The following is a 27,709-nucleotide window of genomic DNA, read 5'->3' on the forward strand; positions in this document are numbered from 1 at the left end:
GTAGTTGCCAAGATAACTAGTTCTGCACAAGCATTTTGGATAAACCAGCTAAAAACACTGGCACCCTTATTGTATTTTTTATTTTATTTTATTTTTTTTAATTTTTTTGGCCTTTAGCCTTTATTTGACACAGGACATATATAGCGTGAAATGGGGAGAGAGACTGGGGACGACATGCAGCAAAGAGCTGAGGAAAGGGCTGGAATCAAACCCACCACGCCCCACCAACCGAGCCACTGGGGACCCCCTTCCACCCTTATTGTAGGTAGGCCATGTTGCTTGCAGGGCAAATAGCATCTGTTGTTTACAAATAACCATGTCTGCAGTTTGTGAAAAATTCCATTGTTTGAAAATACTTACACTAATTATCATCTGCAATTGCCTGATTCATTATTTACAATGCCTGATACATTACTGGGCTTGCACACTGGCATTGTACAGCTCCCAGTTGTAGAAAATAAACCAAAAGCCGCAAAACTCTAAATAAGCCTATTTTCCCCTACCTGGGCAGAGTGACAGTAACGTCAGTTTTTAAGCCTAGCCAATGATTACAAAGTGTGATGCCTGAAAGCCAACATGCTATGGCAACAAAGAAGCAGTAGAGAGAGTCTGACTGGAGAGATCTGGAAAAAGCCTGTTCTTTATGTAGATACCTGTTAACCGCTGCCAAGGAGGCCAGTGGTGATTTTAATAGTGGAGAGAACACAACCACTGCCAACATGGCAGTCCAGTTATTATCGTGTATGAAGCCTGAAAGCTGAGTGTGGCTCTGTGGAGAGCACGGGGGGGCTGTGTTAGGTTGGCAAGGTGAGCGCTGTTGAGATTAAGAGACGCTCAAATCCCCAAGCATCAAACCAGGGTCAGCAGCTCAGGGCAGACAGGTGCAAGCAGACAAATGAGTTACTTCTTCATGCGTAGAGCTCATTAGTCAAGCTGGTTCCCTAACCTGTAATACAGTGGTATTAAATCCAAAATTAATGTCAGCTCAAATTTTTACAAACCAATATTCACAGTATGAGGGCGCATTCTTTTACACTTTGATTTAAATTCAAACACTGCGATTTTTAAGAGACCAAAAGGTTAACGTCTAGTGATGCATTGGTCTGGCATTGGATACACATGCTGCAACTTCTCACAATGGACCATTTCTTGCTATTCTGTTGCTAGAGCAACAGCTTTGATCCCTGTTTGCTTCCTGTTATTAGTTATTAGTTAGTTAGAAAGTTTATGTTGTCAAGTTTGACACTGTCTATTTTGCTTTGAAAGGCTATACTTATGCACTTCTGTACTATTCACAAAACATTATATTATGGCTACTTAAGTCGAATTAAAGTGAAGAACATCCTTTCCACCTCTGAACACCGACTTATTGTCTTTTGTGTGCGCTGTCAGCCGGACATTTAGCTAACAGCTCCGAGCTCCGAGGGGAACTCAGCATCACTCATTGGCATACACTGCGATGAAACACAGATGGTTGAATATCAGCAGGGTTTCTCTGACTCCCTCTACTGTTCCTGTGAAACCTGGTAGGTATTTCTTCACATATATAATTATTAAAGAGCAAAAGCAGCGTGTGATTACATTCAGTAGGCTATACCTTCAGTTGATAAGTCAGCTAACCCAACAACTTTTAGGGTTTGATTTGAGTTTTGGAACAGAGAAGAAACATTTATGTCCTTTCTAGGTAATGCATATCATTAACAGACATCCTCCAGGCACACTGTGTAACTCAAAATCCACAGAATCAGCCTGAAAATGACGATTATAAACAGTTACTCATGTTGATGTGAATGCACTCACTGTAGCATGTAACCAGCAGAAATTGACACAAAACTCACAGTGGAGAGGTACCTAGAAATTTGGAATTTGGAAGCTTGGTCACTGACCAAGCTGCCGTATTTGAAGAATTGGGAGTGAGCGCATGTTGGCTATTGTTAAAAATACTTGCAAAGTTTACAAGCAATATCATTTGATTACACGGCTTAATCTGCGTTATCTTTATGCTGGGTGGCTAAAGATCCATGATATATAGGACCATTGACAAGATGCACAAGTCTTTAAGAGTATATACAATTATTACTGTCTTAATTTCTTTGAGGCTTAGTCAACTTCAGCGATTCTAAATCTGAAAGAAATACTGTAGGTATCTGTTTTTAAAACTCCTGTTATGTCTAACTTTAAAGAGCAATTCATGCAAAAAAAAAAAAAAGTTAAGTACAAAGGATTTTTCATCTCTGTCTTCACTGGTAGCACTGCCAACCATCCATCCTTGAATTGTTTCTCATTCACTGCTGGTTTTTATGTTATTGGAAGTCAATATTAGCCCAGTGAATAGAAAGTCGTGCAGCGCTCCAGCGCTCATAATGAGCTTGTATCTACTGTAGCTGCAGGAAGTATGACCCAAACCGTCCTGGCAAAGCAGATGTTTTTTTTGTTGTTTAAAAAACCAGCCTTGAGTATTATGTAGATGTATTATCCATTCAGATACGATTAAGAGGGATTATTTACATGGTTTGCGTTAGCTTACATATATTGTAGTTTTCGATTTGTGTCATTCGTTTTACTGCACAGTCAGTGCAAGACAGACAAAAACACTACAGAATTATGCATAATGCATATAGTTAGGGGCAGTCTCATTCATTAAAACATTAAAAAAAGCAGTTGCAAATGTTGACCCTGCTATGTTTTCTGATATTGACTGGGATCAAGGACAGACTGCAACAGCAGGATTACTTGGAGATGGCAGTTAAATCCTTACAGCACCGAGAAGGTATTACCAGGCAACAAAGAAATAGCAGAACAGTAAAAAGGCATTTTTCACGTAACATTCAGACTGTAAAATGCCCCAAAAAATCACAGAGCCAGACATAGAATACCTGGAACTGAAAATGGAAAAAGTTTGATATGCTGGAAAGAAAAGTGCTTTCAGAGTTGTTATTTGAAAACTTAAACTGTCTGAGTTGTTTACCTTTTTACACAGTTTGACAGAGATGAAATAACACAAACTGCTTAAGTGTTTATCTTTTTGGTAATTTCAGACCAAGACTGATGCTCAGTTCTTTTGACATTTCAAATGACATTTGTGTTTCGATTTAAAAATAGATAAGACTGGACTGCAACAGTGTCACACAGTGTAGCCCTCAGATGCACCAATTATGTTTATTCCATTCAGTGATTACACAGAGGAAGCTGGCAGGAAAAAAAAAAGGAGGCTTTTTATCTAGCAAAGCAACCCCAGGCGCCTTCAGCATGTGATGCGTTCATGCTGCCACTGGGTGACAAATCGGACATAATAGCTCTAACTATCAGGGTGCTGTGGCAGAGATCTCGCCTTCATCCATCCAATTAAATTGGCTCAGTCATTACAGGAATTAGATGTAATAGAGGTTAGATGCATCTGCACAAAATCCAGCCAATCACATTTAATGTATTCAGTGATTAGGTCTGCACACTAAAGAGACGGGAAGGGATGGGGCAGGCATTTCTGTTGACAGGGCTTCATTTTTATAGGAGGAATATTCTAACAAGGCACAACCTTATGATCTGCATCTGGACGCCTGGGTCGCTGCCGTGACATCATCGTCACGACTCTCCATTTCGAGCCATCACAAAGGAAGTCCCAACCTTTCTGCTCCAGCAACTATTGTTGGGGACTAATACACCATGGCACACAGCGAATACCCCCATCTTATACAGCTCTCTATAAATAACCTTCCACTTAATCTATCAAAGATTTCATAGATTTCTTTCAGATAGATCTGCTTCCAACCAGATGGATCACCACAAAGGCTGTAAAGGCAGTTCACACATACACTCAAAATGACTGTATGCAATGCTGCAATCATCTTGCTTGTCACATTTAGCCAAAACCTACTTGAAGGCCAGGTATAAGAGGAGTAATGGGAAATTGTACTATGTCAAGTCATTTCTTCATTCTTACACATTGTTTCCACATAGTTTTGTGTCAATTATTCCGTATAATCTGTTACAACTCCCGGTGTTCAGCAGAAGAAAATGCATCTATTTATGGATGATAGAAATGCCAATACAGAAATGAGAGAGATGTTAATGTTGTCTGTTTTTTTGCCTTCCACGGGAAAATGAGCATTGAGCATTATCGAAACAAAACCAGGACCAATAACGTATTCCAAAAAATAAGCAAGGAGGTCAGCCTGCCAGGTATGTAGGCAGTGTTATGATTTTTTTTTTTAATATGCACTCTATTACACAGCTATATGCTGTCAAACTTTCCAACATAGTCAAGTAACTGAATTTAATTAAATTGCCTGTTAGCAAAATTTATTTTTATGCTCACTTTCTGTGCCACACAGTGCATATGGCCTGTCTGAATCTGCCACAAAAACTCATATTTTTCAACATACTTAAAGAAAAGTTGGACCAAACAACAAAAACCAAAAGCAAACAGAACAAAAAAGAGACTACATTTAGCCAAAAGCTAAAGTGTGCACACCCACAATTACCTGAATTAGTATGTATGGCAAGTACGGTAAGACGATCCACATAGTCAGTCTGGAAACTGTGATGGATATTTAAAAGGAGCCCTTAGAAGTAGAGCTGGGCTGCGAGGTGATTGTGGTGCATTGCTAACAGTCTGAATTGCAGATCATGAGATTCCCACGGACCCAGAAAGACTTCTCTTCCACAAAAAGAAAAAACAGAAATTAATATTGTAACTGAAGGGACTTTTAGGGTTTGGTATTATTACATTTTGAAATATATTGGGTTAAAAAAAGAAATTAAGAAGTTGAGTGCAAAAACTAAATTATTTTTGTTGCTGTTCATGTGTATAAGCCATGTTAGCAACTCTGTGCCATCTTACAAATTATGTTAGTTCTCTCTATGCATATTTTAGGCATTCATTTTACTGTTTGCCTTCATTTTCTCTAACTTTGGCTTGCCTGGGGTTCGATTAAAACTGTTTAATAGACTGCTTGTGTTTCTCACCATTTTTATAGATCTCACTAATTAACTTGGTGCGTACAACATTATTACAGTATTGCCAATGGGAGTGAAAGCCAAAACTATGAAAATAAGAGTTTCAAATAAGTGTAATTATCCAAAAAAATAGATTTTTTTAATAAATAACAATAATAAATAACAGAAGCAGCGTACATGCATGGGGAAGGAAGTACATTGGCACATTTGTTGCTGTTGCTCATGTAATATTGAAACTTTAATATTCTTCTTGCCTCCAATGTGAGATTTATTTGGTGTGTCTTACTTTTTTCATAACATCATTGCAGACTATTTTAAATGCGTAGCCTGGACATTCATGATTGAAAAGAGCCAGTTGTTTCTGTAATAATGGTTTAAAGTTTTACCAAAGGTTTCTGATTTCAGATCCCCATATTTTCTCATACCTGCCATGGGAAAGTAGGACATATTTTTGCTTTGTTGTACAGAAAATGGAACACAAAAAGATGAACGGTGAAGTGTATGGCGTTTGGCAGTGGGTGACAAATACATTATTGCTTTGCGCACAGCAGCAAACAATCCAAGTGCTGCTTTGGAGAGTGAGCTGTCACAGTCCCCGCACCCAGACAGCATCACACCATAAATATCAATAAAAAAGAGAAAGTGAGATGTCCTCGGGGAGACTGCGACGAGGTACATGAATTAGAAATGTCACCAATAAGTTTGGGGAAAGGGGAGCAGGTCTACAGCATGGCTCTCAATTCATTCCTGCACAAAACAAATTTTACCTTGAGGGAGATAACATCGCATGATAGCAGGCTGTGGACTCCTGTCAGCCGTAATGGGAACAACTGGATAACCATCTATCAAGAGCCAAAACAAAAAAGATAAATAAAAAAATGAAACAAAACAAAAATATATATATATAATAAGCCGATGTCACAAAAATAAAGCACTCATATACTAACCATTGCACAGTGCAAGAAATTGATGTATTATCTACTATAATTTAGGGAAGCAGCTATAATTAATTACATTCTTTGTTCATTAGTTTTTTCTCCTAATAACCATTTAGTCTGTAAAATAGTAATGGAAGAATGGAATAGGAAAGCTGACTATCACAAACTCCCACACTCAGAGGAGATGTCCATGGTTGTTTTGCCAAACAGTCCAAAACCCAAATATATTCCCCATTTATACATATTTGAAGGAAAACTAGTGAGAAGATCAATACTGGATTCCATAAAAAAAAATAGTAGTAGGCTGTGCATGCAGTAGAAAGGAACAAATACTTTTGAAACTGGTGCAACTTGACCAGAGAATACAGAGAAAGGACTGTTGCATTTAAATCTGCTTAAGCGGTAAAATACCTACAACTCAGAATGCACTGTGCTGCACTGGACCAATACATGCTCCTGCTGGTGAGTGACATAATGCATGCTTGGTGGTTGCGACACAGGAAACAATATGGCAGCTACACAGCTACACAGTGCACTAAAACATGTTTATGAAAACTAGAGATGAGAACTGGGTGATGTGGTAACAAAATTTTGGTTTACCTAGTTTAACAATATGACAAGAGCTTGGTCTGAGTTCGAGAAAGGGGCAGCAAAAAATCCACCGGATGACGAGCAGATTTGAGCTGAGGAATCAGCAGGGAGATACCTGCGTTGTTAAGGTAGATGGCAATTGACCTCAGTTTTACACATACTGCCCACATTGCAAAGTATCACTTTAAAGGATTAATGAGATCAACATCAACTAATTAATCAGCAAATATTTTCTTTACCCCCAAAAGTATACAATATTGAAGTGATACAGCTGACAGCTCTGCAAAAAGCGAGAAAGTGGATTTTAAATTAGGATAGCTTTTTCAAGGAAGCATACGTATAACCTGACACACGGTGAGCAAGCCAGTCTCCATTCTTTTTTTTAAAGAAGTATACATGTCTAAAATACAAGAGGATCTGTGCACAATAAAAGTAGGCTAGATATATGTCAAAGTGGTACTATATCCAACTTGCATATTTTACTGTTTTCATTAATATTACTAGATAAAATATAAGTATTGCTGAAATAATGTTGAGAAAAAAATGTTTCCTTGTTTGAATATACTAGAAATTTATTTAGCATCCTGGAAAAAATAAATAATGGGTGAAAAATCACTGGTAAAATTAAATGATATAATCATACTTACTTACTACATAATTTATAAGTCCTGTAATTTATAGCTGAGCTCACTGTGAGTGCTCATACAGAACTCCAATTCAGATGCTGCACAGAGTAATAATTATCAGTTTGTGTCTTGGGAAGATTTTTTAATCAAAATGCAACCTCTAACTCCATAGCCGTTGGTCAGGCATATGCAGTAATATATCATCCTTACAATCATTGACTCGTGCTTTAATTAATAGCATGTGCACAGTGTTTTCTCACATCTCTAATAGGTAAAAATGCATCTCTACTCGGACCAAAGCCCACTGAGACGTAAGAAGCGTTTGAACTCGAAGGCCTTCCAAATTAGCTGAGTTATTTCCTCTGAGGCGCAAAATAAATAGGCATTATGAGCTACACCTGGCAAGACAGATGTCCGGATGAGGGCTATCTGGAAGCCACATCTTAGACGCGCTTGTAACTGAGATTGAGCAGCGGGTCGACTGCAATATGTCAGATGCATTCTCACTGAGAGGCGGGGAAAACTAAACTTTAGCCTGTTGTGTTCTTGAGCTGAAGACTGATGCATCTGTTTTTTGTCTCCGCTTATGTTGAAAAATTGAAATTGGTAATAAAAAAAAAACGATGGTACTGTCAAGCTGGTGGGTTATTTGTTTGGAACTATTATTTTTCTGTGACCTAGGAAGAGATGTAAAAGCAAATTGGCTCATTCTTAATAAATCTTACCACTCTGGTACTCAGCATCTGGAAATTAGGCTTCAACAAAATTGTTCCAATGCCAAAATATAGGAGGCAATTGTAATATTTCATGCTCTGACCTATTTCTCCTTATTTTCTCAGTAGTTACTTATTTATTTGGTAGCCACAGACCTCCTGATCTTTGCACATTACTGTGGTGAACTCCCGGGCTTTTTTCTCGCTGTGTTCCTTTTCATAACATTCCTCTCCTCGCTAACAAGTCATTTATTTAGCTCTGTACAATCCCCCATTGGAAAAGTATGCCAAACACCTCCTGACCTGCAGGTCATTTTAGCTCGATGGTTTCCACTCGTAAAAAGAGCTTGGGATGCAAAGAGTGGTAACAAAGATGGTATGCATAGCTAGGTGGCTATTTATTAAGCTCTATTGTTTCCCACACAGGGAGACCTGGAGAAACATCTTTCTAACCCACAGCCTCATTTTGCTTTGCAGTGCCTTTGCATACTGCAGCAAACAGTGCTGAAGTTGAAAACACTGAAATTTAAATGAAGAATGTTTAATATTAAAAAAAAAAAAAACAGGTGAGACCAGTATTTGTCTTTACTAGATATGTTTTTCATTTGAAGATTATCCTTACAGTGGTTAATGTGCTGTCTGACAGCTCAATCCTTCCTCAGCCTAAGGCATAGATGTTTTCTATTAAAGGTATTGTAGATAATTTTTGACCATTGCTTCTTTACATATTGAGATAACTTAGTAGGATGTGTATGTTTACATATTGAGATACTGTAGATTTTGTCCTTGAAATGTGATAATTTAAGCTTGTTTTAATCTTGCTTACATCGCATATCGCAAGTGGTAAACATTTTAAATGCCTGAATGTTTTTATTTATTTTTGGAAGCTGTGTTTTGGGACCCTTTGGCATTTGTGAATACTTAGTATGTCTATTAAAAATTAGCATAAACCCAGTATTAGTTATTTAGGCAATACACATGGATGAACTGTTTACTTGAAAACACTTTGCTACGTGTTGCTAACCACATTCAGCTAGATGTGTCATTTAGTGTTCTTTCACACTCACCCACTTCAACTGATGTGCAGCAGCCAGTTTCTGGCACCAAGGTGTGTAATTATCTATTTTAGCTGCCCCGGATAGACGAATCAAGACAGCACCAGCACCAGCCATCTGGCTGTGTGAGAACTCAAGTCTCCGCTGGCAGAAACACAAATGTGTTTTCACCCTCCCTGTTCAAAACACCCACCATAAAAACCTCCACTGTTCGTGTTCTACAGATTGCGTATTTGTCACGGTCACTTGAATGCTGTCTGAGTGATTTTGTGTGCTCTTTTATTCCAGCTGCCAGTCAAATGGCCAGCCTGGCTTGTTGTACTCCTTCTGGGCTGACAAGTATTTATAGAGCATCACTGTAATTTTCAGATAAAAGGTGACTTCTTTCAACTCTTTGTAATGCTCAAAGTGAAGGTTCTTTATTAAAAATGGGAAATGGGGGATTTAAATGCTGGAACACTGTGGTACATTGTGTAAATGTCCTCTGTCTAGAATACTGTATATGTTTAGGTCATTCTGTGTCTCTTGATTGATATTATTAGTCAATTTTTGTCTTGAAAAAAACAAACATCTCAGCCAAGGCTGTGAGTGCTTATGTAAAAGAAAAAAGTCAGGATAACACAATAAAGCCCCAAGGCTTATTTCCACAATGTCATTCACCAAGCTATTCACTATACATACATACAGAACTAGTAAAGTAAAAGAGAGATTTTACGTCTATTATCAGACATAATGTCTTACTGTGAAAATCCTCTGATCCAAATCTTTAGTGCCAGCTTGAAGTCTCCCAAGTTGCTTATGATATTAAGATTTCTGGGCAATCCATTCGACAGATTTACTGCCAGAAAAGTCCGCTTCCCCAGGCTAGCCTTAAAACTGGGAGGAACAATGACAGTGGAACTGATCCTTATGGAATAGCGGTAAATATCCCTCACCTGTATCAGAAAATTTTTAGGTATTGAGGGACAGACACAATCTTATGTACTGTGCACAACTCTTTCTGAGAGACTCTTAAGACTCTGAACTTTCAACCACCCAAGGCTTTCAAAATGAGACGGGCGAATTCTCATGGGGAGATAAAAAATAACCCTCATTGCTGTTCTGATATTATATAAGACGCTATTTTTTAACCTTTTTAGCTTGTGCCACTCCTGACATATGGCTATCCTGCACACAGGGAAGGTAAGCTGCAAACTCAGTACCTCCAACAAAAAAATTAAAGGAGTAAGTTTATCATCTGTTATCCACCTGCTGACATTAGGGAGTTCTGCCCTCAGCATACTTTGCTTTTATCTTAAGAAAAACCAACAGTGCAGACTCATATGCATAAAATTACATGAGGTGAAAGACTTCAGGTCATTTATAAATAAGGGGAAAAAAAGTGGTCCATGTACACTCCCCTGTGGGACTCCACAATCTCCAGACTTAAATGCGACACTGTCCAACCAACATCTATCATCTGCTTCCTATCTTTCAAATAAGAACTTTACTGTAACTGTAATGTCACCTATCTGGCTGCTGTATTCTTAAAACCAATGGCTTTTAAGTTACCTTTACAATCAGGTTTTAGGAAGAATGGTGGATGCAGAATTTAGAGTTTCCACGTTAAATACAAAACCATACAAATTTCTATCAAAGTCACAAACTCGCTCTTGAAACTACTTCAATATTTGTTGCCAGACCTGAAGTGACTTTGTAACAAAGCCCACCGCACAGCAACTGCACATGTAGGCAATACAGCACCACCACCAAATGAAGCAATTTTGTTTTGTGTGATGGGAAAAAGACTTGATCTTAGGGGCATATGTATAGGTTATTGCTATCTTTAGTTGAGACTGAAGGCCTATTGCAGTTGTTATCTGTGTGAAACAGGGCCAGATGGGGCCTAACCTTGACTCATCCCCCACTGGGCATTCATCTTAGCTCTAATTAGCTGCTTTTAGAGGCTTGCTAAGCTAGTTATATGGACACACACTTCTACTTCTCACACAATGCTCACAGTGGAGTCCGTGTCTTGTTAGGAATAAGAAATTTCAACTGATGACATTGAGTGATTAAACTGAAAGTGAATGGTTGTGATTGGCATTCATGGTACTGCTGAAGTCGAAGGTAAATGTATGATTTACAATTTTAGTTAGTGAAACCCAACAGCATATTTTAGGTCACACTGTACAGTGTTTTTTTTTCTTTTCCTTCTTTTCAGGTTGAGCAGAAAAAGAGCCAGTTTACGGTGTTACAATGTCTGTCCATGGCAACTGCTGTACTGTACGGGAAGGATTGTAAATAAACTAAGAGTAAGGAAAAGATGCTAAGTATGGTTTATAAAAAGGAGTAATTTTAGATATGTGACAAGATGCATTCTGCTGTCCAGCACAAAAGTCTGACACGATACACACCCATCCACCATCCTGATCTTGTTCGGTATATAAAAGGCTTACCACTCCCCGCATTGGCACTAAACATTGGCACCGGATGGAAATTGTGAATCATCCAATATTAACGCAATTCCTAGGGACACTTGCTGCGATGCAACAGCCCTGCAATAAATCCTGTAAAGCTTCTGTGGTTCAGTTTTTGCTGACATCGTGTCAACTTTCTGGTAATTTTGTGATCTTGTCAGTGGACTATGGTCTGTTGAGACGTGATGAAGTGATTCAATAATGTCTTGAATGCAAGATTGCAAGAGAAGGGAGAAAAAAAAAAGACATCTTTCAGCATAATGACGTCCAATATAACATCATCACAGTGTGTAGCCTTAAAAGTGCAGTGGAGTTGACCCCTCTGGTTCAGTGTCAACAAAAATTTAATTTCACAAAGGATTTGCTGCAGGACAGTATTGGAAGCAATAGATTGTCATTTGGCTATTGTGTCAGAAGGTTGGTTAGGTTCACATAATAAAGTCACTTTGTGTTCCCTAATACAGCATTATAAGACTAAGGGCCTGTGTCAACGCAGTATTTTCTTTGGCTGACAAACAATGACGGGGCTGTGGAGTGCTTCATCCCAGCGATTACAAAAACAAACAATATTGCTCCACGTGCTTTTTTTTTAACAATGTCCTATGGGTTTTGCTTTAATGACATCATCTCGACATTACCATTAGTTCAGTGTCTAATGTAAAGTTGTGTTAACAGAGGGCTGGACACACAGTTAATAACAACTTTACAACATGTACAGTGATAGAAGCACTATCAAGAACACCTGCCAGCAACCTTCAGGGTCCAGCTGATATCCTCCCACAAATGGGCTTTGCTGTTTTTGTTGTGATAGTTTGACAGACATGCCATACAGCTTGTGATAAAGAGGAGCTAAAAAAGCAGGCCTGAAGACACCAGTGCCTTTCTGAAAAGTTTAGAAATTTTCCAATGTTCAAAGTGGCCCACAAAAAAAAAAAAAAAAAAAAGCTGGAGCTCTCTTAAAAAACTTTTTTTCCCCTAGGTGCAGCTGCATGTGCTCTCTCCTCATTGGCAACAACTGGAAAAAAAAAACAAAACTGCTGGTGCTCAGAAAACATGCTATCTGGAAACAGGCCCTTAAGAGGTATGGGCTTTTCAATTGTTCAATTAATGATATTGGCATACTAACACACATACACACACAAGAAGGTATTAAGGAAACTGAATTAGAAAAAAAAATCGTTTTAACTTACTTACTAACATGACTGAAAAAAACCTGTCACACAGGTCAGCTGACTGAGTTAACATGATGACTCATTCCACCACGCTGAACACTGGAAAAAACAGCTTTGCACTTTGTAGTCATCCAGGTGAAAGCACAAATACTCAACCATGAAGCACAAAAAGAGACTCATTCACATTTTCTCAGCAATTAGATTAGTTGCAACCTTTCCACTCACCCAGAATCACTTGATTTAACCCACAAAAGCACAAACTGTTTTAATTAGTCCTCAGCCACCAGCCGTGGCAGTATTGATCGTCATCTCTGCAGCTGATGATGGATTATAGATCCGATAGATTTTAGCCTCCAGACAGACAAGACATGACAAGGTATTCTGTTAACACAAAACAATCCATATCAACATTCAATTGGAGACCTCCCTCTCTATCTTGCTTCTTCCATCCATCATCCCTCCTTTTTGTCTGTCACTTGTTCTCCCTTTTTCTGTTCTGTCATTTATTTTCTTATTCACTGCATCTCTCTGTTCCCCAACCACCCTGCTTCTCTCCCATCACCTTTTTTGATGCACTTCAGCCTTTCATTTATTCCCTCCATTACATAATTCTCTCTTCCCTCCATTTTCCACCTCTTTTCTCTTCTTCTCCAAATCTTTACCTTTAACTCTGGTGCAATTGCTAATAACTTGACCTGTGACCTAATGTCTTTATCTGACAAACCGAATTTTAGACAGTGATATTTACGATGCTGCTTTTGAAATAGACGATCGGAACCAGTCAAAATTGCACCTGCTGTTTTCTGACTGTGGGTTGATAGGAGCAAGAAAAACGACCATTTGCATGTGTGTTCTTGCATGCAATATGTGCATGTATGTAGAAATTATTACAATTTCCTCAGTACAGCAAAGGAAAGCATAATGTAGGTAATATCTGGGCAATAGATACATGCAGAACAACACCTTTGCATCAGGAAGAACAGAGGGAAATAATTTAGATGAGAACAAGATGAGAGCTGGCTCAAAGCTGTGCTAGGGAGGAGTAACCAGTCATTTTCTGTCATTATGAACAGGCTGTATTGGCCCTTGATCCATAACCTATAATAAGGGGTAAAAAAAAAAAAAAACTCACCAAGAGAGCAGTTTTTATCTAGGTCAGCGGTACAGGGCAGGGCTGTACATTTGTTATTGCTGTATGCATATAAAAAAGTAAATGTGTGGGTGAAGTGTGTGTGTGTAGGAGTATATTTGTAGTGTACACAAGGTTTTGCTTTAGAACTCCCATGTGGACTTCATGGTGAATTAAACTAAGGCAAAATATTAATTATTAATGATATTACAAAAGAAAGCAAAATAACGCCTTTCTTTTTTGCATTATTTTTCTTTCATCATGCTATTTTTTGGTCAAATTTCAACATGATGCCTTTTGTAAATACAGATTGTAAATTTTTGAATAAGATATTTTTTGTAAAGTTAAAAGACATTATAGTTTTCTGGATGTAAGGCTTAAAATGTTGCCCTGCACCGGAAATAACAGGCTTCTGTTGGCTTTACACCATACAATACATCCTTGTATATCATTATTACTGTAAAAATAATAAAAATAATTAAAAAAAAAACAGGAATTACCAACTCTCAGTTGTATGTCTCCACAACCCAGTCAAGTTGCATTTACAGAAAACATGGATGCTTCACACAAAAAAAATCTATACAGTCTGCACAGTTTCAATATGGGCACCCAAGACTGGTGTCACCAATCCAGTATCTTGTCTCTGTTCCTGGGATGAGGTTGAGTAAAGACCAAAAAAGTGTTTTTGCATAACATTATGATGTCACAGTGAAGTTAATGTTTTGCCTTTGGGATATACATCACTTTATAATTTCATTCTATTAGACATTTGTGGGAAATTTTGTCATAACTAGCATATGAATTCTTGAGTTATGTTGAGTTATAACATCTTTTATGAGGTCACCGAGACCTTGACCTATGACCTCCACATTCTAGTCAGTTAACTGTTCAGTTAAAGTGAATGTTTGTGCCAAATTTAGAGAAATTCCCACAAGGTGTTCTTGAAATAGCATGTTCCCAAGAATGAAACGCATGCAAGGTCAAATTTATTTTGACCTTTGACCACAAAAATATAATTACTTTATCGCTAAGTCCAACTGAATGCTTGTGCCAAGCTTGAAGAAAAAAAATCCCTAAAGATGTTCTTGAGATATTACGTTCACACAAATAAGACAGATGAGTTTACAGTTGCCTTGACCTATGACCACCAAAATATAATGAATTTATCCTTGAATCCATGTGAATCTATGTGCCAGTTTTGTAGAAATTCCTTTAACATGTCCTGAAGACATCACATTCACAAGAACGGGGTGTACGAATGGACACACAACCCGTAAACATAATGCAATCAGCCGGGGCTGTCGCCAGCACAAAGGCATAAAAAGGCACCCCAAGACCATGTTTCCTGTGTTTCATATTTCAACCTAAATCAAATTTAATCACCATGAGAACCACAAAATTAAATGTTTTGAATTCACAAAAATAATTGTCAATACATCATCTCCCAAGTAAAGAACTGTAAAACAATGTAAAACAAAATGCTTCTACCAGCCAATACTGAGCAAATTCCACAAAACGTCAAATACAGCTCCCATATATTCTATGGCATTTAGACTGATTTTTCAGTCTAAAACAGAAGCCCATATTCAGACCCTGGAAACGGACAGAGGGAGGTTTCAGCAGTCCTATCAGCTTCAGCGGGAGAGCCAGACCAGAGATGACAAGGTCGCTGACAACACTCTCACAGCCTTTTACTGCAAACGCCATGACATAACTCTTCAAGCAATTTTACATGTTTCTTGCGAAAAGTGAAAGAAGATATTGACTTAGCTTGCAAAATAAGCTAATACATACATGTAATCAGGTCTCACAGTTTTATATCCTCTTCTTATCGCTTTAAGATGCTCAGGAAGTTTCTCTGTTTAGTTTTTTACCAGGTAATTTCCATTGACAATTTTCATTATTGTGTATACACTGGGGATGTAACAGAATATGAATATATTATTTGGGTATAATGCGCTCTGATACTTAAAACTTTTTTTTTAATTCTCATAAAATTTCACACTTTTTCTTTGAGGATTAAAAGGAATCGAGGTGATTTTAATTTCTTCTCTTCTCTACGATATTTGACTGTACCTTACTGTGTAAGACTACAGCACTTTCCTTCTGCATTTCTCAGCTGTGACTCTGAACAAAGACTGTCTTGAAGAAATTGATAGAGAAATACCACCCCCCTCACTCTAAGATAAACTGCGGAAAAGGTAGGTGTTTGACTCTGTAATTAATCATCTTTATCAATGTTGGAAATGTTGCAAAGTACTACTGTATCACTTGGAGGAAAAAATAGTGTATATAATATTTATAATAAGTCAGTCACAGTCACAGTCACACTCACACTCACAGGCTGACATGCATACTCAAAATGTTGGCATTGGCAGTACCTTGAACCGCAGCAGTGCCCATGATCCCTCTCTCCAACCTCTTGACCATCTTGAGCTCCCAGTCCACACAACCATGGTGATTTACATAATTACAGGAACTCGTCTGACCTGGTGAAAATGGTGTGTCATCACACTGTCAGGAAATGATTTCCATCTGAAAGACCAATAACAGGGAGAAGGCGAGAGGAATAATAGCAAATTATACAAACCCTCTTGTAACTAATTGGGTAGAAGTCACGCTAAAATAACCGTCTGTACTGATTTATGGTGGAAGAAAAAAAGTGATCCTTGGGAAATGAAAAGCAGGAGCTCCATCGTAATGACTACTTACCATAAAGGGTGCCGTAGATGGCCACTTTTTAGAGAAATGTTTAATTAACAAAAAAATCCAGGCTGCTCTCACCAAAAAAAAGGAAGCAGTGGTGGTTTGAACACTTAAAATAGCAAAGACAGCATCAGTATGATGCAAAAAGCCCCCAAAAATACAACAGGCTGATCATAGATACACACAGGAAATCCTTTACTAGCCTCATATGCCTCAACAACAACTGTGAAACTCGTGTAAGCATCCAGTGGATAAGGTTTAGAGGGTAAGGGACATATGAGAATTAGCTGAATTTGAAAACATGCTGCATTGAAGCACTTTGAGTTAAGAGAGAAAAGTTTAAAGAAAGATTTTTAGCTTAAGGAGGGAGCTGTAGTGGGTCCAGATGGGAGATGAGTGAGATTCAAACAGCTAGCTGAGGTAAGGACATATCTGAATATGTGTTTAAGAGAAGACACCAGCTGGTTAAGCTCTTCTAGTTTTTAAGTCGGCAAAAAGCTTTCTGACAGCTGCAGCTCATTCAGAATGATGCTGCTTGAAACTGAACAAAGTTTTCTGTTTGTTTGTTATGCTTTATTTAGCATTTTCTTCATTATTCTTTTAATTTGAAATTGTATTAATTCTTAAGCAATAAGTAGGCACTGGTGTTTACGATGACCTCTCTGTCAGCTCTGCTAAATCTATGGTAAATTTATGCCTACTTTATGTTCTTATGCCTATTTTCCAGAGTTGGCAGTGCTTTTTATGGTTGCTGGTGAGCTATAGTGGCATGTGGCTGCAAGATGAGGAAATGAATTCACCAATTTGTAAACTCTCCTCCTGCGACTCTGCTAGCTATGTTGAGGTGTTTAAATGTCAACATCAGTAAACATTGAGGAAAAGATGAAAATGGAGACCAGCCAAACAAGCATCCTGATAGCCATTGTAATAAAGTGGAGGACCTCCGTACTACATCAGTGTCTGGTAGAATATCCCAGACTCTTATATCCATTTATTCACTGAAACGTGGGTAATCCTGAAATACCCAAAAGCACCATTCAACTATAACTCAACTTCTATTTGCAGATCTAACAGAGCAGAGGACTCTAGCGAGAGGAAGGGGAAGAGGTGTGTGCTTTATGGTCGATAAAGACTAGTTTCACTGAGAATTTCAGGTGTTGTCTTGTTCCTGCTCGCCCTGCAGCACAAGAGAAAAAAAAACACCCTGGATCACTTCTGTATACCATTCAAAGGCAGCTATAGAGCAGAGTTGCTACCCGTGTTCACGAGGAAAGACCATTAGGGTCGTATTGTTGAGGTCAAGACACGCAGACAAACTACAATACATGCAACCAGTGACACGAGAGATTGAGCTGATCAGAGTTGGGAACATATTCCAGGATACCATTGTCAGCGTCACAGATGACATCACTGAATTTAATAAGCCTGTGGAGGATGTGTAAAACAGCAGAAGCAACTGTACCCAAAACTATAATTAAATCATTTCACAAGAGAACCATCTGGGAAGCCATAAACACACTGCAGCCTGTTTGGAAACATAGACAATCATAAAGCAGCAACCCTTAGTGAACAAACTGAGGGAGCTAATAGGATTACATTTGACTGGAGTTGTACCTTGTACAATTCCAAGTGACAAATTAAAAACTGACTGATTAATGTCCTATGTAATGAACTTTGAATTATGCGCGTATGAAATCTGATGCTGCCTCACTTTAATATGATGCTAATACAGCTGTTTAGGCAGTGGTCACCAAAGTCTTTTCAGTGTAGATGGAGGGGTAGAAGGAAGGATTTTTGAGTCAAAGAGGATCTCAGTTCTGTTGAAATTGACTAAAAACTTAGGCATCTAGCTAGAGAAATCAGTGAGCTTCACAGAGATGTGCATCCAAACTTGAATGTTAAACTTCACACAGTTGTCAGAGTTGTGTGGATTCTGGATAAATCTAGCGGTTATCCCTGTGATTAGACAGTGCACTGTTTGCAATGGCACCGAGTCCCTGAGGTTGCTGCTGCTAATGACTCTGGTTCAAAAGGAGCAACGCTTTCATGTCTCTTTTGATTAGTCAGGTTAGCCGTGACTCAGAGCTAGAAAACACTTTGGAAACAGACTGAAAGTGTAATGGCGCTGTGACCTGGATTATAATGCCCTTTTTGGTCTGGCCTGGAAACACTGCAAAGATTCTTCAAAGTCACATCGGATTGCTGAAAAGATATGTGGCCATCCTAATATGAATAAGCATTTTGTCTCTTGTGGAGATACTGATCACATCTATTTTCTCATCCTTTCTTCCAGCATTATTTTTGAAACTTCAAACCCCAAGGATCACATTTTGATCAGTCTGAATCTTAATAAGTTTCTAACATGACTTATTAGATTTTTTTTTTTCTTTTTTGGGGGCCAGTCTCTCTTTCTCTCTCTCTCTGCCTCATCTTCCTTGCAATTTCTCTCTCAAACCTTCCAGTGCAGTGCAATATCAATTACAACATCACACACTGTAGGGAAAATGAAGTTTGTATTCACTGCTTATTTGTATTTCTTCACATAAATCCATAATTCCTCTTACAGTGAAAGTGGTCTGCCAAAGTCAATGCTCACACCCTTGGGAGAGAGGCACAGATGAACAGAATACTAAAAATGTCCAGGATTGTGTCTGTGCTTTGTGTTGAACAAAGCCTGCACTCACAAAGCCATCACAGTTTGCAGTAGGTGTTGTTTGAGTATTTGTGGTGTGTGTAGTTTTGCAGTTTAGCTAGATTCATTTGTGTTAAAAAAAATAAAGTTTGGGAGATTGGCTTAAAACCTAAGTGTGTATGGATGAATTGCTCCAAAAATACAGAGGCTGAAAAAGTAAGTTTTAAAGCCAGAAATCTTGCAGCTCATGAAGTGCTCACTCAAAGAGGCCGAGCCGGAGAGATAACTATTTGGATAGGGCAGTAAAAAATCTCACTAATTTCCCTCATTAGTGCCCTGCTCAAGGGCATTATAAGTGAAGTACTTGAGGGAAAAAGAGCATTATCCATTCTGTTTTTGGTTGAGACCTCTAGCACCACAGGTAGAGGTCTGTGTCAGCCTGTTGGTCTCTCTGTATTCTCATCAAGGTCAAAAGTCCTTACTGTACACTGAGAGCATGCTCAAAATGCAGAGCATCAGCCTTGTGCTCTATGTGAGTTGCATAATATTGCGGCCCACAGTCTCCACTATAGAGTGGTTTATTTCACTCGGGAAGTAACATTGGTTTATTCCTACCAGTGGTGATATCGTTACTCAGCGAAAAATGATGAAGTACACATTACTTGAGAGTAATGCATTACTTTACTTAACCAGAGAGTAATTTGTTACTCTACTTGTGTCATTACTTTTGCATTACTCCTCAACAGCCTGGGGCGCATTGTCACGTAATCCCAAATTAATATGAATTAAACTTTAAAGATGCCCACATATCAGCACAAAACAAGGATCAGAAGAATCGAGATGGCTCTGCAGAAGGCTTTAACTGCCTTGAAATCAAACTTATATCAATAAATAAAAAAGGTTGGCCTTTATAACACTTCACAGAACATTTACCAATTGCCTCAAAATAATATACCAATAGGCCTAAATGAGAAAATATAAGAGACTGGGTTCCTAAAATCATTTGATGATGACAGACTTAAAAAAAAAAGCAATATGTGTATTTGAATGGCATATATACAACAATAAAAGGGTCGAACACACCTAAACATCCCCAGCAAGTCACTCACCACACACATGGCTCTATAGCAGACAAGTCCAGCAAGTCACGACAGGATTGCCACATATTCTGCGAAAGACAGACACCAATTCTCTGCAGCACCAGCAAACAAAGCAAATCGACAAGAACTCTTGCAGCAGTTTAAAAACATTACTTTGCATCTGCAAGCCATGCAGCGGTTCTGTGACGGCTGTTCTTTGACACAATGTTGGTTTGAGCTAAATGCTAATGTCAGCATGTTAACATGTTCACCATAATACTCTGACAGGGCTAACACGTCTTAACAATCTTAAGCCCCATTTGCACGGTACTAGTACATTACCTGAGGAACTCTAGTCATTTGTAGTAATTGCAGAGTTTGAATGTGATCTTAATCTCGTGCCAATCTGCCATGTCTGTTATTAGTCGCATAAAAATTCCACATCAAATTACCATCATGTTTTGCCAAACACGGAGGTTGTGTGAATATATTGTTTTCTTTTTTTCGACATGCCTCATTTCTGCCTCTGTCTTGGTCAAGAATTAGAGAGGCTGTGTTGGCAATTACAGATAAAAGTTTTGACAGCACTTTGGGTGCGGGGGGCTCATCTCGCTACACAGCATGGAGACCTGTTCGCAGAAAAAGCAAGCTTTGATCAATCAGTAGAGCAAAGTCTCTAAAGATGGTGAAATAAATAAAACGTGAAAATGTGCGGCGGAATCAGTTCCGCTACAAATAATTCATGCGGCTTTAGTTTAAAGTGTTAGCATCCTAGAATTAGTATGTAGCACTAAAAACAAATGGTTATTGGTAATTAATTTGAAGCTAAATTTTGTTTGGAGTCACTTATGATTAGGGATGGGTACTAAAACCCGGTATTAAACAGGCACCAAGGCAGAATAATTAAAGACCGGAGTATTGGTGAGCTCCAGCGTTAACGGTTCTGCTATCGGTACTGGGGAAATAAAAAAAAACTTTTCTTGTTTATTTAGGTTACATAAATGTTATCTGATCTCTCAAAGTTTTTCTAATTTGCAATAAGAGATTTTTCTATGATGCATTTTTGCTGAGTATTGCCGCCTGGCAGCCTGCTTTATATGTGCGGGGCGGGGCATGGTCAGCTCTGCCACTCTGTCCCTCACACACACAGGGACGCTGCTCTCAGTGACACTCTCCTAAGTCTGATTGTAGTTGCTGACATTGCTCGTTGCCACAAGTGCAACAACTCTTTTGCACTTATGGGGGGAAACACGAGCGATCTTTCAAAACATCTAGCAAAAGTGTGTCACATACAGGCAGAGAAATGCATTTTTCTTGAACGTCTAGCTTGTAGTTCGTCTCCCGTTACCCTATCCTCCTCTGGTATGTTGTAGTCTATAATAGAAAAACAACAAAAAGTACTAAGAGGACTTTAAAATACTGCATCAGTAGGCAGTAATGGTAAGAGTAAGATATCCATTCTTACTTATGATAAAAGGATATAACGGTGGTAATGTTCTATGTTATGTTGCTATATGAATATAAGAAATGCTTCAGGTGTACATTACAACTGCCACCTTACTAACTTCTGAAAAATATTTTAAAAAAACAACTAACTGATGCTTTTCACAGACGTGCGATCTGTTCAGAGCTTCAAATGTTATCAGGGTCATGCAGAAATTCATTTACATAATTTCCTAAAGAGCATCACAGAAACACAACAGTATCAGAACAAACTGATTGTTTCACATGATACCACCACTGCCGTCCCTTCAAAAGTTAAAATAGTAAAGCATTTAGCTTGTTAATGTAACATTTCAGCCTATATTACTGGAACCTGGTTCAGGCACACACAGAGCAACAGCCATGATTGTGATGATTCCTTCAAACTTCCCCCATATCCAGAAATCATTTTTCATTTAGCAAGCTAAGTCATTCCAGGACTCAGGAGTTCATGAATTATTTTTACACAGGATTACTCCTTTTTAGAATGAATATCACCTTGATAAGGACGCAGCAGGTACTATAATAACTCAAGGCCTTACACAGTCTTTAATTTTCTTACACGGACGTGACAGCATGTCCATTCAATATTACAGGAGAATAGAATTTCATGGATTGAATAAATGGATATTGAATTACTCTTTATTACATTTTATCCCGAGATTACCTGAACTAGCAGAACAAATACAATATTTAATAGTGTCCGATTCATTCTCCCCTGGGCGTTGGCATCGCACTAATATTGGAAACTACATTGTGTGATAGATTCAGGCCACAGAGGCATAATTGGTTCTTCTTAAAATGAAAATGCCAAAGGAAGAAAAGGAAATGTATAAAGGAAATACAGAAAAGTTTACTTTTAGCGTTTATGTATTTGTGCCATTGCTGTCGTGGGTGGTCAGATTTCTCCTGCTCCAACTCTTAATTGCCTTTTGGAGATGTATGACACCAAATGCTGTTTATGTGACCTCTGGACTGAAGATGCATTTGTCTCCAAGCCCTTCTGGCCATTAACTCCACCACTGGAGTACTATTCACGACCTTTTCGCTTTGTTTTATATCTCCTGTGCTGGTCTCTTTCCTCGGCCAGCTGTCTGTCTCTTTTTCCTCCACTGTATTTACTTCTCCTTTGTGGGTTTTCATCACTCTTCTCTCTCTGTCTCATCTTCCCTTATCTCATAAGCATGCAGTGACGAACAGTAGTTAAGTGAGGCTTCTATACAAACGTAGAACCTGAATGTGAAGTTGTATCAGTCCTTAGATAAGGGCACTAACACTCACCTTCCTCTGCTGAAAAAGGCGAATATAATATATGTGTGATATCCCTACTGTATAACCTCTCAGAAATACAAATAGGAAATTTCTCATGTAAATGCAAGCAGCCCAAGAAGGTTATTCTAAATGCATCAATAATGCAGTTTCTTCAAACATGGACAGGCAAAAGACTAAGTGTTTGAAGATAATCAGTGAGGTTGTGAAATAGCATCTGTTCCATCTCAAAATGAAAAAGAAAAAAAGTGAGGTGTTCACACAAAGCCACACACATTCAGACTCAAGCAGATGGTTCTCTTTCCTGTCAGTTGCTTCTCATGGCATTTGAGGAAGTTAATTGGAAGGAATCACATAAATCATAAAAAGCTGAAATCTTGCTGCATTTAAGTTGACTTGATTTTCATTTTGTGTTTCTACCCAGCTGAGCTACTGTAACCACACACAGATACGAGGTTTCCAGGCTCACAGTGTCTTTGTACTGTAGTTGTGATCAGAACAGCATTATAAATTTTGAGGGGGGTTGGGGGAGTTAGGCTGCATCCCACAGTCTTGTCAATATTTCCAACATCTAAGGAATGAAATTCTCTGCTTGCAGGTTTCTTTGTGGTAGCTTTGCCAGAGGGCAGTATAACTTTTAGATTTTTAATATGTCATATCAAAGTTTAGAAAAATAATTATGTTAAAGTTGCAGTTGAAAATGAACACAAGAACAGAATTTATTCTTAATCATAGCACAATAAAGAAACAACTGGCTACAGGATCAATAGAGCCACTAAACAGGGTTCTCGCACATTTTCATGGACAAAATTTTCAAACTTTTCCGTGACTTTTCAAGGATCCATAATAAAGATTTTTTGTTTTGCCTCACTTACCCAGAATTTTTTTCGAACATTTTTAATTCAAACCCTTTTCATGGACAAACTTTCCAAACTTTTCTGTGACTTTTCAAGGATCCATCATAAAGATTTTTTTTCTTGCCTCACTTACCCAGCATTTTTTCCAAACATTTCAAATTCAAACTCTTTCCAAACATAATTTCAGCTAGCTGGCACATGAATGGAGAGACGAATGCATTATGTGATGGTAAACAAAAAATTGGTCACACAGAGGAATTTTAAAGCTAAGTTAAGTTGACAGCTACAGAAAATAAATTTGCCATTACGTTTCATAACATGGAAGGTAATCCAGCTAAGATTACTGTAAAAATCTAATTATAAAGCAATTACAAGTACATGGTTTTTCCATGATGTTTCCAGGTTTTCCACTACCATGGGAACCTTCTGTAAATGGCACAGATATTTATATCCATGAAAGGACACAACTGTTCACTTCACAACCACGTCTTCATAAACTGGAGTTTTACTTAATGCAAGGAGTTCAAAGTCCTGAATTGGAAGCAATAGATTACAGCCATTGGTGGCAATACCCTAATACTAAATGGACATGTCAAATGTCATGCTGTATCTTACTTTATTGTATAATATACTGTAATATACAGTAACAGTGTTTACTGACATCAATCACACTTATCAATCTCTACTGACATCAGAAACTTGTAGGAGAGAATACAAGCAGCCAATCACAGTTCCTGTGGTCCCCATATTTCCTAAGCCGCCCTGCAGCACCAATATGGAGTCAATTTTTTAAGGAGGCACACATCAATTATGGTGTAGCTTCAGACCCAACACATGGGTGTTAACACACATGAAGCACATGAAGAGAGAGGGAAAGACAAACAGACATGATCACGATCACAGACAGTTAAATGAGCTGTATATGCTGTGCTGACGGTGGAGATTATAGAGATTATATTTAAAGACTGTTTACCACTGCAGTACAAAACATTGAGGCAGATAGCCAGCGGCCTTTACAGCCAACTCAGAAGACAATATATTATTATTAGGTTCTCAGAGCAACAACAGGCAGTTTGTCAGAGGAAGCTGCAGAGAACGGATCTCAAATTGTGCTAAATGGATGGCATGTGTGGTAGAGTGATGACCGTCATCCCGCAGGTGTGCTACGGAAAATGTTGGACACAGCGTCCCATATACTAATGTGTTTGTCAGGGTTGAAGCACTGACTACTGCAACACATTTTGCAAGGCAATTAGCTGTAAATGAAACAACAGTTTAACTGAACTGAAGCACAAGTTAAGTTTGATGCACATGTGATGCCAACATGCTTTAGAAATAAGATATTTGGCAAAGGCCAAAACACTGATTCTGTAGTTGGCCCATTACTTCTTATATATGGTTGGTTTTAACTGCATGCTGGCATACTGTCATGGCTGACTTGAGTAGAACAAAGTAATCAATAATTTTATTACTAACACCAGTGTTTTTCCTAGGACTGGAAGTCAAAATGTTTGCTGAGGGTCATCCCTAATGATTGCCTTGAATGCTGTCTGTCAAACTGATTTTATTCTGATGGACTTTTTATGTATTGTGTCGTTTTATGTAGTGAAACTTTTATATTTCTGGATATTGCCATGTCATGTTTTAGGTAGTGTAGTTAACTGCTAGCTAACTCTGCTGCAATTACTTTTATTTGTGTGCTGTCCTGGTAAAAAATAATAAATTAAAATAAATTAGATTAAAACTGGCTTATAATTATTGTCTTTTTTTTTCGAACTCATGTTTTTGCACGTTTTTGTCAGTTGCTTTATATGAGGTATATACACAAGCATTGCATAAACTTAAAATACTGTTCACTAGTTTGTAAGGCATATTGCACAATGGTGTTTCCATTTTTAAATATCTGTGTTTTACTTTCAGATAGCCACTGCTTGTCAGTTATTTCCACAGTATGAAAATTAACTTGTCAAAACTTGAAACTTGGGTGCTGTTCAGTATTACATTGCAGTGAACATCGTGGAGTTTTATGTTTTGTTTTGTTTCTGTAAAGCTAGATTATTGCCACTGTAATGTTAAATATGCATGACTTACAGTGTATGGATTAAAACATGAAAAGAACACTAGTTTCGTGATTTAACCTCATGTATTGTGGTTGACAATCATAGCAGACTATCCTTTTGCACGTGCCTCTTTTATCGAGAGATCTAAGAACCCCTAGGGATCCATGAACTTTGCAAACTAATAATTATGCAAGTCTGGATTATTTAAAATTGCAGATTTTTTTTTCCTCATCTAAAACGCCCTCTCGTTTCATTTGTACACAGGGTGCACTATGGTTAGGGAAACAGTTCAAGCAATTGTTGGCCCCATGGTCCCTTTTTACACTCATTATGAACATAGACTAAAAGCTCAAACTGTGTTTTTGTAGTGTACCCTACACTACCCTGTATTATAATAATTCACACAGCGCCTTTCACTGGTAGGAAAACAGATGGATGGAATCTAAAGGAATCCAAAGAAAATCTACTAAGTGAAGCACTCTTCACTGAAGACATTTCTTTAAACAGTGTTCACATTTCTGGAGCATGTGACTCACCTTTTATTCCTCCCCCTCTCTCTACACCCCCCAAATCTTCCTATGTTCCTCTGTTTCCACCCCCCCCACCATTTATCTTTATTAAACCCATCAAACCCTTCATAATCTTTGATCAAAGACCTCAGCCCATGTATTTGACAGCCTGCATACATAGTGAATTACCATCAGCTGGCAAAAGCGGTCATTTCCCTAACTTATTCCCCAGCTATCTTCCCCAGAAGGCAATCGAATGGAGATTGATGTCTTGGTAATGGTCATTCAGGTATCACTCTACATTAAGGACTGCTAAGGGGGAGTTATCCACCCGGCAGACCCAATATGATAAGGGTCACATTGGTGGAGGCTTCAACTGATCCTGTTTGAAGGAACACCTGCTGACTCGAGGACAGCTTAAGATTGCTCAATATGTCATGGTTATTTGAAAGTTTAGTCTTCCATATGTTGTAACTTTGGTCTACTTCCACCATCTTTCCAGCTGTGTTTGATGACAGAATTTCAATATAGCAGGTTATAAAACCAGTCAACTAAAAAACGACTTTGAACTACACACTCAGTGTGAAGATGTTATGGATACAGAGTGCCAAGACAAAGCACTAATAATATATAGCTGTGCTTATTACCCAGACAGGGAAACCATGATTATGTGTCCTAAAATAAAACATATCCCAGCAGTCCAAGTTGGCCTATTTCATAGCCTCCTTCAGTAAAACAGATACTCTGAGCTGTAGCAAAAAGATTGCCAGTGCCTTTCAAGACAGCAGCCAATGGACGAATCTGTGGAGGAAGCCATCAGGTTGTAAGTAAGAAGCTCAGGAAGTCCTGATGTAGCGGACAGGTAGACGCAGACAAGAAGGACTGCAGCTTTTGTGGTTGGAGTATCATAAACGTCTGTGTCGCAGGATTTTGAAGATTCCATGTAGAAAGATACTCTGAAAACTCTGAAAACTGTCAGATGGCTCTAAAAATAGGAAGCAGGGTTGTGTCCCATATCTTTTATCATTTAGACTTTGAGGATCTCAAGACTGACTGGCATGGTCTGTCAGAGGACGCATCCTGTAGTCCACGATTTCTATATGGCCAAAGTAAAAGTTGTGTCCATATTATTGGCGGCGAGTCAAGCATGTTGTCACAATATTTCTGACTCTGTTAAGCCGTCTTGCCACCTAAACGGCCTAAAGGTAACAGACCTCCATGAAAAAAATTGAAATGGTCATTCCATCTTGGAATAAAGTTGAGGAATCCCAAGCAACTCCATGTCTTGTTTTTGCATGGTATGGATCAGAGCATGTGAGTAGAGTGGAGCGATGAGACTTCCTGCTCCTCGCGCACAGAGCTGTACGTTCTGCCCATACCTGCTCCGCTAAATATTGCTCCACCCTTCACTCAGATTTCAACCCGCTCCACTCAACTCGCTCAGCGCTCGCTCCAGAAAAAGAAAATAAAAACATC

General features: G+C 38.5%; 1 long non-coding RNA gene across 4 annotated transcripts in view; it reads right to left on the reverse strand.

The window, feature by feature from the left end:
• The window catches only part of LOC148187261 (uncharacterized), a 130,268-nt gene that overhangs the window by 54,605 nt on the left and 47,954 nt on the right, over positions 1 to 27,709 (reverse strand). For 2 of the 4 annotated variants that reach the window (XR_015778962.1, XR_015778963.1), the window contains exon 3: positions 16,021 to 16,174. The exons of the other annotated variants lie outside the window; for them this stretch is intronic. This is a non-coding gene — a long non-coding RNA (uncharacterized LOC148187261). The remainder of the gene's footprint in view (positions 1 to 16,020; positions 16,175 to 27,709) is intronic. 4 annotated transcript variants of the gene reach the window in all.

The sequence above is a fragment of the Plectropomus leopardus genome, chromosome 15 (genome assembly GCF_026936395.1).
Source record: "Plectropomus leopardus strain MGB_pleo_1.0 chromosome 15, ASM2693639v1, whole genome shotgun sequence".
NCBI lineage: Eukaryota > Metazoa > Chordata > Actinopteri > Perciformes > Serranidae > Plectropomus > Plectropomus leopardus.